Source organism: Vulpes vulpes, chromosome 11 (assembly GCF_048418805.1).
Source record: "Vulpes vulpes isolate BD-2025 chromosome 11, VulVul3, whole genome shotgun sequence".
Taxonomy (NCBI): domain Eukaryota; kingdom Metazoa; phylum Chordata; class Mammalia; order Carnivora; family Canidae; genus Vulpes; species Vulpes vulpes.
The window spans coordinates 61,211,375-61,225,414 of NC_132790.1; positions in this window are offsets into that span (position 1 = coordinate 61,211,375).

The following is a 14,040-nucleotide window of genomic DNA, read 5'->3' on the forward strand; positions in this document are numbered from 1 at the left end:
TCCAATACTCACCTGGGAACCGGCTACCAGGCACAGCCGCCACACTCGCCTCCTCCTTGGCCAGAGTGGAGGCTCCTGGAGCTAATGTGCTTCCTCCACAGTAATGCCAAGCCTCAGGGAATCTGCCCTCCTGTTTCCTGCTGACAGCTAGGGCTCTGCAGAGCTTCAGAGGCAAGAAAGCAAAGCTCCCCAGAGTCCCAGTGCTCTTGGCAGGCATCCCCAGGGATTCAGGGCAGGTGAAGAATTCTCATAGGGGCAGGCTTTCCTCCCACTCAATGGTGGCATATGTAAAGCGTGAGGAGAGTAGGACAGGTGTACATAAGGCCAGGGAACCAGAGGGGAGGGCTAACACTCCTCCGAGACTGCTCATGTCCCCAGCCTCTGTCCTGACCTGAAGTCTCCCTATTGCTTCTCCCTATTGCTTCTCCAAAAGCAGCAGCCTTGGGAGGTGTAGCCTGTACCCTTGGGGTAGGCAGTATATGGCTATGCTGAGATCATGCTGGTTGGTTACTCAGCTGGGGCTGGTTTGACACTGAAGCTGTTGCTGTTTGTGGTCAGTTTGCCCTCTTGGGCAGCTCATCCACAGCTGGAGCTAACACCTGGGGCAGACTGCACCACGCTCTGGGCCTGCATCTATGGGGAGCAACCACCACTGGAGCCTCCCACAATTACCCCAAATTCAGCTTGTCTGCAACTTCATCTTCCCCTAAACCCGCCCTTCCTCCTGCCTTGGGCAATGTGTTGAAGCTAGAAACTTGTGAGCCACACTCCATCCTGCCCGGCTCCTGCACCCAACCACTCACCAAACACAGCTAATTTTACCCTTTGCTCTCTCTCATGGCTATTCTCTCCTCACTCCCCCTCCTCCATTCCCATTGCCTGGTCTTTTTCTACATGGGTCATCTCTTACCTGAATGACTGGAGGGTCCCCAGCTGGTGTCCCTCACTTCCTACCTCCTACCTGACTATGGCCTTCTATGGACACATGGATGTACAACATCTTCCCTTGTGACTTTTTTTTTTTTTTTCAGAAACATCATTCTGGCCCTTCCACCCTTCTGCTAAAATCCTTGGAAGGTATGCTCTAGTTTCCAGAAAACTCCAAATTCCTATGTAGTGGATAGAAGTCCTATTGGAATCTGACCCCTTCTTTTCCCTTGAGCTCATCTTTGACCAGTCAAACCCCAGGGAGTAATAATTAGACAAGTTAGTCACAGAGGGCAAAACTTTTTGGCCTCATAGTTTGCCTATTTTCAAGGTCATTCAGGCAGAGGCAGCCATCTATGCTAGAGAAGCCAGAGTTGAAGCCTCCTGGCTCAGATTCTACAGAGCAACAGCATCCACTGCTGGCCCCAACCCCTGTTCATGGTCCTACACCCCTCAAGAGAGCCTCTCTCAGTATTCTAGACTCCTGCCAGGCCATGCCTCTCCCACAATCACAGCTGACGGACAGTAGGAGCTTTGAGCTCCTACTGTATGTTCCAGGTACCATGCTAAGTCCACCACCTGCCTGTCTCATTAATCTCCACTGCATCCCTATGAGACTGTATAATAATTAGCCCCATTTTGCAGGTGACCAACTTGAGATCCAGAGGTCAAGTAGCTTGCCTAAGATCCCACAATGTAAAGTGGCAGAGCTGGGGTTCATAACCACAAGCACGCCCTACACCAGGAGACCATATTGTTTCCTGGGTTCAGGAACCCAGGGTTGCTTTAAAGTTCAAAATGGGGAGGGCACTCTACAGTGTGTTTTATGTGTGTCCTTCCAGCATGTGTTTTCTTCTGAAAAAAATGTTTTCGCCACCTTTGAGAATTTATGCATCCTTTTTATTTATTTTTTATTTTTTTAAAATTTTATTTATGATAGTCACACACACACACATGCAGAGAGAGAGAGAGAGAGAGAGAGAGGCAGAGGGAGAAGCAGGCTCCATGCACCAGGAGCCCAACCTGGGATTCGATCCCGGGTCTCCAGGATCGCGCCCTGGGCCAAAGGCAGGCGCTAAACCGCTGCACCACCCAGGGATCCCTGCATCCTTTTTAATAGAGAGGATTCAGAAGCATTTTGGTGGTGAGTTGCAGCTTGGCCTACCAGTCGTGAAGCATTTGTCTTGGCCAAATTTGGGAGGGAAAGGAAGATGCTCTACTTGGTCACTCTGATTCCAGAGGCTGTAAGCATAGAACCTCAGTTCAGGAGGTGACTTCTCATCCAAAAATGCCCAGAAATGAGTTTATGAATTTAAACCCATTGCAAGGGCTCTACTAGGTATGGAAGAGAGTGCTCTGGCATCTCAGGGACAGTAGCTGAGTTATGTGGGTTCTGTAACTCCCCTCCAATATGGAGAAAATCCTTATCACTTCCCATGGATGACAGGAGGTGAGACCACAGCCCAAAAGATCCTGGGCAGGGAGAGTCTCCGCTGAGTTGCACAAAAAGAGTTGTATCAGTTGTGAAGACCTGCACTTGGGAGCAGAGCTAAGACTTCCTTAAAAACTGGATCCTCAACTTTCCTTTCTCATCCTTGTGACTGTTCATCTATTTTGTTTGGGCTTCAAAGTCAGTGAAAGCATACAGCATAGGTTATTCGGGAGCTGGTTCTGAGGATGTGGCTTCTTCCTTCAAAGAGGTAACACAGAATTCAACACAGGTTATCCACATTCCCTGTGCAGTACGGGAGAGCGATGCTTGAGATTTGGAGGTGAATCTGACCAAAGGGCAGTCTGCTGGGTGCATGTGTACACCTGGCATTCAGGAAAACACTGCTTTCTTAGGATTTATGACTTTATTTTATGTTTTAATGCTTTCTGTCAAAATTTCAGGATACTATAGTGACTGATGGGAAGCAAGGAAAGGGAAAGAATACTCTAGGTAGTGGAAATAGCAGAGATTAAGGTTTAAAGTGAACAAGGTAGCAAATGTTTACTGAGCACCCATCACACCCTGCCAGCTGATTTCCAGATAAACAGAGTTCAGGGCCACACACCCTCAAGGACTCTCCAAAGGATCCTGCAATGCCTCTCCGGGAGAATGAAGGCCTATTTGTCAATTCTTCCAGCCAGGGGACAGAGAGTGGCATCTCAGAGGGGCCCCGATTCATGCCAACCCCTCCCCAACTATTAGTGCAGCCTCAGAAAAACCGAGTCCACGAGCTGACCCAGGGCAGAGGTTTAGACAAGCAACTTCTCTTTGCTCTTTCTCAGTTCTAAGCCTCTGGCACAGTCACACACGCATTGGACATGAATCTGGCCCTGCTGATGTCTGCCCAACCTCACCGCTCTGACACTAAGGAGTTCTCCTAATTTTTTAGGAGAACTCACCTGGAGCCTCTTGCAGAACAGCCAGGAAGCCCGCCTTGAGGGGATCATGATGTCCGCAGCAGCCCCTCTGCCCATTCCCACTTCTGTATTCTAGCCTCTCCTTCGAAATCAATGTATTCAATATAAAGGTACAAAATGGATGAAAGTTGTTTTTAAATGCTGATTTCATGCCCCTGCCCAAGGCACTCTTTTGTTCTTCTATTTAATTTTTACATCAGATCTGTGATAACAAACGCTGGGGCTGATTCATCAAAGGAAACTGATAATCACTAACTTTATACATTTTATTTTGTTCATTATTTTATTAACCCCTGATTCTAAGAAATATTCCTTCTGAACAAGCTGGATGTTGGCATAAAATTATTAACAATAAAGAGATCTTTTTTGCATAGCAATAGGTTTATTACCTGCCAGCTGCAGTAAGTATGTGGGACTTGCTTTGTGGCAGCAAACAAAATCTAGCAGACACCTTTCCATCTGCCTCCAGGTAAACAAATACCTTGTAACTTAAGGGCTGGGCTATATTTTGCTTTACAGAAACGTACCCATCTTGTCCTGGTTGTGATTCCAGGCAGGTGGGAAATAGTAGATTACCAGGGAGGTAGGGTCAGAAGTCAGGCCCAGGGCAGCCCCTAAAAAGGCAAGGATGGATAGGATGTCCCAAGGATTGGTTGGGGTGGCACCTTGGGCGACCCAAGAATCATTGAGAGCAGCTGAAAGTGTGTGCATCAACCATATTTATGAAGCACTACGCATATGTACAGCCCTCAGCAGAAGTCAGATGTATGTAAGCAGAAGGTATTGGGACGATTCTCACCGTCTTTAAATCCCTTTCTTACTTTGGGAGAAATTCCCTGGCTTAAGACCCCCATGCCTCCTCAAGATAAAAGCTGGGATTTCTTTTGCCCAGCTGTTCTTGCCACTGAGTTGCAGGTGGCAGGTTTGGGGTCCACCAATCTGACACATCCACTCAGAGACTCTGAGCAGGAAGCCAGTGCCCTCGAGGCTGTGGTGGCACACAGAGTCCACACTGCTGAGCAGAGCAGCAGAGTCTTCAGCTACCAGGTACACAGGTCCCAAGTAGCATTCAAGCACCAGAGTCGTGGGCACGGATGCGATACTTGTGTCCAGAGGTATATTCTGTTTGTTATAGAATCTGGCCATGGTTCTTTATCAGTGGGCCTTCAGCTTTGTTCCCCTAAACCTCTCAGAGACTCTGTGAGTTATCTAATACTCTTGAACAAATTCTTGTCCTGCTAAGCTGGCTGAGTTTCTGATGTTTGAAACCAGGGGAACCCAGACTGTGATCCAAGCTCTCTATAAGCTGCAAATGACAGAAGCCCAAAGGAAATTTGCTGAGTTGTGAAATTGAAATAATCCAGGAGAAATGTAGCTTCAGGTATTGTTAGATCCAGGCAACACAGCCAGCTATATAATTTGCAGGGCTCAGCACAAAATGAAAGTACAAGGACCTTTTTCAAAACTTGTTAAGAATTTCAAGATGACAATGTAAGAGCATTAAAACTAGCTCAAGGTCCTTCTAAGCTCAGAGCCTTTTTAACTGCATAGATTGCATGCCCTTAAAGGTGGCCCTGCCAGGGGCTCAAACAATGTCGCCAGGCCCCCAGTGTCTTTCTTCTCTAGCTCTTGGTTCCACCAAGTCCCAACTGATCCCATGCCTGCACTTGCACTCCAACATTCTAGAGAGAAAGGCCTGTCTGGATTCATACAAACAGCCAAATGAGACTCAGGCCAGTTGTACCCACAGCGTGCCTGGGCGTGCTTACCATAAGTACACTGATTAGCCTAGATGTTGGCAGGCTTAGGTCAGGCCCCCAAAAGCTGCTTCTGAGAAAAAGATTAGTGTGCAGGTGATTTGTAAAGGAAGTGCTGCCAGGTGAGACCTGTAAGGACACAGGGAAGTGGAACAAGGAAAGAGAGGAAGCTAAGCAGGAGTGTGATACCTTGGAGGGTGGCCTCACTTGATGCCATGAAGAGCTCTGGAGTTTAAGTTACATCTGAGGGCAGCCCGAGTGGCTCAGCGGTTTAGCGCTGCCTTCAGCCCAAGGCCTGATCCTGGAGACCTGGGATCAAGTCCCCTGTCAGGCTCTCTGCGTGGAGCCTGCTTCTCCCTCTGCCTGTGTCTCTGTCTCTGTCTCTCATGAATAAATAAATAAATAAAATGTTTAATAAAATCTTAAAAAAAAAGTTACATCTGACAGTTATCCAGACCTCAGACAAGGAAGATCGCATTTCTACTCTCCCCATCTGCATCCCTCAGTCATTGATTAAAGCCACTTCCGATGTGGGTGGGCACATAAATTCCCAGGCACTGCTGAGTCTCTATGTGTATAGACAATTCGCATCCCAATAGACTGAGGACAATCTTCTAAAAAGAAATGCAGATGCTACCTGTTGGAGATGAACACTAAAGTGTGGAAGAAGGGTCCCCAAATGGTACAGCCTTTCTGTGATGTGGGCAGAGCACACGCCCCAGTTCTGTGACATTAGCATACTGACTCTGCCTGAAGTAGCTCTCATAAAATGCTGAAGTACGTGATCCTGAAGTCCCACTGGGAATGTTCTTGTGTGATGGCTCCAGCCAATGAATCAGGAAATACTAGGTGACAGGCCAAGAGTGACTGCGAGATTCTATTTCTGAGCTTTTATGTACCTAACATTTCAAAAAATTAATCTTAGGCTATCTGAGCATATAATCCAAAATTCATATTCCCTATTTTGAAATGAATGAATTGCCTACCAACGTTTGCAGGAACTGTGTGAGCTGCTGAGTCTTTCACAGGAACAAACTTTGTACAAGGTCTGCTCATATCTTTTGACACCTGCACTTAGTCATGGGTGACTACATACTGCTCTTGAGAGATGCTTATCATTTGCTTCATTAAGGATGGGATCCTAGGAGAACAAGTTAATTATTAACAATAAGATATATGGATAAATTTTTATTACAGTTTTGTTGAAGTATAATTCATATACCATATAATTTCCCTATTTACAGTGTATATTTCAGTCATTTTTATTTTTTAATTTTTAAAAATATTTTATTTATTTATTCATGAGAGACACACAGAGAGAGGCAGAGACATAGGCAGAGGGAGAAGCAGGCTCCCAACAGGGATGCTGATGCAGGACTTGATTTTGGGACCCTGGGATCATGACCGGAGCCAAAGGCAGACGCTCAACCACTGAGCCACCCAGGCATCCCTATTTCAGTCATTTTTAGTAGAGTCAAGTAGTACAACCATCACCACAATCAATTTTAGGAGATTTTCATTACTCCAAAAAGAAACCCCATACCCATTAGCAGTCATTCTTGTTCCTCACTCCAAAACTCCAGTGCTAAGCAAAACAGTAGGCAGGGCTGGTGGACCATTCCTCTTGTTCTGGATCTCAGGAACCATCCAGAAAGCCCAATGGGAAAGAATAGTTCTGGAAAGTCCCTCAATTATCTACAAGTGCTTGGGAGTCTTAAGTTTAGAGTGTCTTTCTGATCCCCAGCCTCAGTGACTGGCAAATCAACAGAAAGAAAGTAAAGAAGAGGCCATATCAACTCAATCGAGCCAAGCTAATGAATCTGGCCCAGTGTCACAGTCCAAGAGAAATGTGAGTGTTTGCCTACGCAGCTATCCTGAGGGCAGCAGTCGCCTCTGGCACACGAGGCAGAGGTGTGGCCTGTTTCCTTCCTGAACACCAAGGCGATGTCAGGTCATTCCCTACACAGGCTCCACTTCTCCAAATTGAAGCTTGGGGAAAACAGAGCATTCCCTACACAGGAAGCTGGCAATGCTGGTTGAACCAATTTATGCACTTCTGTGTAAAAAAAAAAAAAAAAAAAGAAAAAAAAAAAGCTACTTTTCTTTTAAGGAGAGGGAAAGGCAAGGGAACATCCAGCTAAGCATGTTAGAAAATCCTTTAGAAATAAATTGACAACACCACTAAGAGATTCTGTCTGACCATTCTTTTTATTCTTCCAACCGAGGCAAAGAGTTTAGAAAAAATAATCTATGAGACCTAAGGTCATTAAATCAATTAAACACATATGTGAGTGTGAAAGTTTGCTGTATAAAAATCTTGGCTAGAGTGTGGTATTACTGAGTTAGATACATTAAGTAAACACTCATTTGAAGACCTTTCCCACTGGAACGTAAGAATAAGGCAGTGAAAAGAATACATTTTCTGAACATCACATCGGCCCCATTAGGAGAGCTCTGTGATCACATTATTATGTGCTTTGTCTTCAAACAGAGACTTCCCTGTCTTTTTCACCCATAAGCAGAAAAAGTCCTCTCCATGCTCATTATCAGGCTCCCGGAGCCCGTTCTCTCTGATGTGCCTCCCTCCCTCACTTTGGAGCTCTACTTCCTTGAGATCTGTCATTGTCACCTTTATTATAATGGAGTCTTACAATCCCACAGCTAGTGACACTCAGGGGAGGAGTATTCTGATGAGGAGGGTGGGGGTACCAGGGGGGAGATGTCTGTGATGGAAGTTTCCACAGAGGCTACACTGAAAACCCGTAGAGAGAATGGAGGACAGGTAGGGAGACAGGCATTTCACCACCCAGTTCCTTTCCCCTGGTCTCCTGCAAGAAAAGTCAGAAGGGCCCTGGAGGGTATCCATGAAAGGAGATCTTGCATTATTCCAGTTGCATTATTCTCTTCCAAGGTACAGCAAGCAGGATCATACACAGTTGAGTAAACAGGTGGAGATGATGCATTTTCTTTGTATCCTTTGAGGGCAAAGGGAGTGTAACACACCCATGGGAGGAAGGAATGAAAGCTGGTATCCTTTCCTCATGTTCAATAGGGCCTCTGACTCAATGGTAGGCCAGTTAACCAGACCAATAGAGCATGATGAGTTTCTTTCCTTCTAAGAAGAGACTATGCTTCAATGGGTGTTTCTCAACTAAAAGAAAGTCGAAGATCAGTGTGTATGATTTGACCACAATTTGGAGGGTAGAATTGGCTTGCAATATCACAAAAAGAGGCACCAGAACTGCAAGAGCAATGTTTTTAGAAGCACATCTAAGAAATGGCCAAAGAGATAGGCAGCAATAAATCAGAAAAGGTTTAATTCTTCCAGTTTGTCTGCTTTGGCCAAAACAATAAAATTTAATCAAGTTCATGTGCAGATATGATTTGCATGACTTATTTAGCATTCTACAGATGAATACAGATCAGATCTATTGATATATCTATCTATCTAGTTGGTTTGGTTTGTTTTGTTTGTATTTTTCTCCCTAAGAGTGAACTGTCAAGACAAAAGTAAATTTTAAATGTACGCAGCAACGTGCTGAGTTGCAGAAGAATCCTGCGGATTTACAAAATTGTTAGTGGCCCTCTCAATCCTTTCTATTATTATTATTATTATTATTATTATTATTATTTTGCACTTGCAGTTAAAAACATGCTGCAATCTTAAGAGAGATTGGTTCCAATGCCATATGAAAATGGTACACAAGTTGCTCTGCGGTTTTGAACAGAATAAGAGAAAAAAACGCAGAGATGTGGGAAAGGAAAAAAATATTCACTTTTAAGATGAGATAAAACATGGGCTCAGTAAAGTGAAAGATATAGGGAGGCTATTCTAGATAGAGAAATACTATAGTGGGAAACTCTTCTGCTAGTAAAGGTAGTACAGGCCAAATTAAGAGGAAAGAGAAGCAACCAGTAGTCATCTGCAAGAAGAAATAGGTTGGGGCAGTGAAATATGACACTTTGCTCAAAGTAACCCAGGGCATTTTCAGAGCAGTGGGTGATCCTGGGAGAGACGGTAGTGAAGAAAAAGTCCAACAAAGGTAAAAGTTGATGAACATTTACTAGGATAAATTCCAAATGGATTAAAGATATAATTAAATCTAAACATTTTTTTAAGTGTTACTAGAAGACATGAATTTCTTCCTCTATAACTTAAGGTGGAAGCATTTTACCATGACTCCAAATTCAGAAGAGACAAAAGAAAAGATTGATTAATTTGTCTACATTAAAAAAAAAAAAGAAGAAGAGGAGGAGGAGGAAGAGAAAGAGTGAAGAAAATAAAACAACATTTTACAAACCCCTTAAAGACAAAGAACAAACTGGAAAAAATATTCATATCATAGACAAACAGCTAATTTTCCTGTCAATTTTATATAAATTGAAGAGGCCACTAGGCAAAAGATATGACCATTATTTCATTGAATTAAAAACAAAAATAGCTCAGATACATGAAAATATCAACTTCACTTATAAGAGAAATGCAAATTCAAATTACATTGAGATATTTCTAAAATTGCAACTGTTTGATGACTGGCTACTAAATTAGGTTTTCCCAGAAGCAGACCTTGAGACAAATAGTTTACTTGTAAGTAGTGATCCCACTTGGGAGGTGATCACTGAAATTGCCAGCAGGGAAGTGAGGAGAAGGAAAGAAGTTATGACAGGCTGTGTTATCAGGCCAATTGCCAAGATGGGTATCTGGAGCTCAGCTGGGAAATAAGGAGATAGTGCAGAACACATGTCAGAGTTATCCCCTCAAAAAGTGAGAAAGGAAGGTGTTTATCTACCAACTGCTTGACCATCACTTTTGATGGCTGCTCGCGGGGAATTAACTCTCAGACATTTCTGCTCTGTCTCCCACACTCATACAGACCAAGCTTGCTTCCTGAAGCCAGAAAAAAGTCCTAGCATAGAGATGACAGTCTAGAAGGCATGGGTAGGGCACGACATCCTCCTCTTCCATTGATGAGGCTGCTAGGGAACAGGCACTCTGGTACGTTACTAGTGAGAATGGAAAATTGTTATGACATCTATGGTAATTGGGAGTGTCGAAGAATTATTGGCAATCTGGCAATACCTAATATTGACTCTGTTCTCCTGGTAAATATATACCCTTTGACTCAGCATTTATTTATTTTAGGAATTTATTCTACAGTTAAGATATGCACATTTAGCAAATGGCACATGAGTGAGATTATTTATGCAGCACTATTTGCAACAACAAACTCTTGGAAACAGCCTAATGTCCATCAATGGGAAGGGGCTAGCTAAATAAATTAAGGTGCTGTGGAATGCCACACAGCTACATAAACAAATGAGGCACTACTCTGGAAGTAGTGATGTAGTGAGATTTCCAAGATACGTTGGTAAGTGACGAAAGTAAAGGGCAAGAAGATTATACTGTTTGTTTTTTTTTTATAAGAAGGGTGATGGAGGCAAAGTAACCCAAACTCACGTTGACTTATATATGCATATTCTCTATGCTGGCAAGATACAGAAGAAATTAACAACAATACAAAGGTGAGGGCTGTAGTGGTATAACTGGGTGGGTGAAATATATATAAAATTATGAATACATATCAAAAATTAAACTTAGAAATACCAATGGATGTGGGTATCAGGGGGAGGTAATGGAATTATGTAGCACTTTTTCATTCTGTTATATATTTCTGATTTCTCTAAATGTTTTATGTGGTACATGTACTATGTGGCAATATAAAAAATAGTACATATAACTAGTAAGTACAAACAAGGGAGATAAGTAGACAGACAATGGTTGAAAATAATCAAAATGGAAAATTTTATTGGACTAGGTAAGGAATAAAAATCAACCGGCTGTGGCTAAAGGGGAAAAATAATTCATTGGAAGGGTGTTGGATATTTCACTGAATTCCCAGGAATGCAGAAGCAATGGATGTGAAATAAAAGCAGAACCATCAGATGACTACACTGTGGTCATGGCTCCACTGGACCGAGTTCCTTCTGCCATCTTTAGGGGAACGGGAAGTCAGACCAGAAATTTCAACTGAGCCCAAGATGTGGTGGCAGCTTCCAGATGTCAGGGTATGAGGCAGGTCACTCAGCAGAAATGTGAAAGCAGATGGCCCAGAACTGGGTATAGTGAGGACATCAAAGGGACGAGAGACTGAGATTGGAGGCAGACCTTTGAAGAGGACCCTAAGATTGTGGAGTCCCACCATGCCCAAGAGAGTGATAGAGCATTCCAGCAAGGGAATTGCCAACACACCCACAAAAATGCCCATAACAGGGCCACCTTTCAACATTGGTCAGACCCTCAGAGCAAAAAGCCAGTTTACGACAGTAACCAGTCTGTGAGAAAATGCCTCTTTCCTCTTAGCCCTAACCCCAGACAGGTTAATTATAGCAGCTGGGCAGTGGGGAGGATGTGATGGGGAGAAGAAGGAGTCAACCCATCCTCTTCATAGTCCTAGCTGGGATGGGGAGGAGAATTTTTACCTTCATCTGGAGATAGAAGTATACACAGATAAACCGAGACTGTGTTTTGCAAGTTAATGACCACAGGACTTTGTTACCTGGCAGAGACCAAGAAGGTCATGGGCATTCATTTCATATGGCTTCCACTGGTAATGGCAAATCCACTCCCATGCTGGAGGCTTAAGGAGGTGTCAGATGGGGTAAGCAAAAAGTTGCTTGTAGGGGTGCCCATCACAAGGTCAGTGAAGTGACAGTAGTATAGCGATTGAACATTAAATCTACTCTAGCTTCTTCAGCTCACTTGCTCCTGTTTCAAAGTCCCAAGTGGAAGCATCCGATTGATAAACTGAGATCTCGAGCCCATGCTCCAGGCACCATGTTGCTCACGATACTCTACCTGATGAATTCGCCAAATTTAGGAAAAGGGTTTAGATGAAACTGATATACATGCCCTCTACAGGGAAGCTCTGCATTCACTTTTGTTGGATATTGCACCTTGCTGAGTGCCAGAGGGGTGAGGAACGGAGGACAGGATTCTAAAAAAGAGTGGCATAGACCCTGCCCTCAGTGAAGTGGAGTCTCACTACATCATAGCAAGGACAACACAAAAGTATCTCACTTTTATCTAGGACCTTACAAGCCTAAGAAGCTCTTTAATGTTAATTGCATTTGCTCTGGACACCAAGACAATGAGAAAACTCTCTAGGGTCCAACACAGTGCCTGGCATGTGCTAAGTATTCAGTAAATGTTAGTTCAATGATTCAATGAGCAAAGGAATGAATGGGTAAGGAAGAGTTAAGTCCACTGATAAATGTATGGGCTTTGCAACTGGTCAGTCTAGTTCGTAGCTCAGCCTTGTCAGGTGGAACTCACCATGATGATGGTTCTTTATCTGTGCCTTGCAATATGGTAGCCCACGTATGGTTACTGAGTGCTTGAAATGTACTAATGAGGCTGGGGAACCGAATATTACTTTTATTTGATTTTAATTTATTTCTGTTTGAATTAAAATGGCCACATGCAGCTAATGGCTACTGTACCAGACAACACAGGTCTGGAGTTCTAATTCCAGTACTGTTTATCTAGCCTGTAACCTGAGCAAACTCTTTAATTTCCCTAAATCTCAAGTCCTCCAAATGGGAAATGGGAAAAAATAATGTTTCCCGACCCCACTATCTGTGATGGTTTAAAGAGGTCTTATAGGTGAAAAGGTGAAGTTTACTGGGTTGTCAAAGGCAAGGCTTCAAATTTGGCAGAAGCTCAACAAACGGAAGCCACCATTTGGATTCCTGGGACTGCCACCACAGAGCTGACGCCAAGACTCAGATTAGAGAGCCTCTCCAGGTCACATGGCTAGGGCACAGCAGAGTAGGAATCGCGTCTCCTCTTTTCCTTACCACGATGGTTTTCTCACCACCAAGTTAAGCAAGAGCTTCAAAAACCCATTTGGGTACTAAGAATTGTCTGTGCACTGAAAAATGAGTCTTTCCCATATGTTTGTGATTAGTATTCAAATTCATGTCGATTCCACTGGGATTAATAAAACATAAATTCGTTTAAAAGCATTACTGACTTTATAGGAGCTTTTTATCACTATGTGGATTCTCAATCGACACTAAAAGTACAACTATTATTTGAGCTTTCTCAGAATCTTTTGACATTGAAAAGGCACCCTCATCCTCTTTATTGAAAAGGTTAACACCTTCCCTAAAGAAGGGAAAGACATGGGAGACCCCCCACACAAAAGAGTTAAATATTCAGAGAAAACGGTGATACAAGAGACTCCATCAACCAGTATATATTCTAGGTACACTTGCTAGAAACGTGAATGGCAGTTTTTACCAGAGGGTTTATTTAAAGTCAGTTAATAGAAAAGATCAATGTGTAATTTCCTAAAGGATTCTGCAATAATCAGCAGCTATAATAAATAAAGCTCTGAGTTTAGTTTTAAAAAATGAAGCACACCCATTCAAATTGGGTGAAATAATGCTTTAAATAAGCAGATTATGTGAAAGATTTCAGAATTTTAATAAGCGGTCCTGAGTGGAGTGAATAAAACCCAGAAAGTGCACATGAGGATTCATTGGGATGAAAAAATAAAATACTGCAATTCCTTTATTTACTTTTTATCTAAAAAAAAAAGCCAAGCATCACTAATATTTCATGTATGCACTGATAGCAGTACATGTGTATAATTTAAATAAATATACATCTGAAGGTGCATATTCAGAATTGTTTTACGAAGAAGATTGCTCAATGCAAAATCTTTAGAAATTTTTGTTTTAGAAGACAACCAGCTCAGGATCAACATTAGTAAATGGATCCTAATGATCAGTTAGTGATTGGTAAAAACAAGCCAAAAATTGAATCATCTTAGATATATTAATTAGCTTGTGTAACAAACCACCCCAAAATGAGTTGGCTTTCAACAACAACATTTTTTTTTCTTTTCTTTCTTTCCTTTTTTTTTTTTTTTTTTTCCCGAGA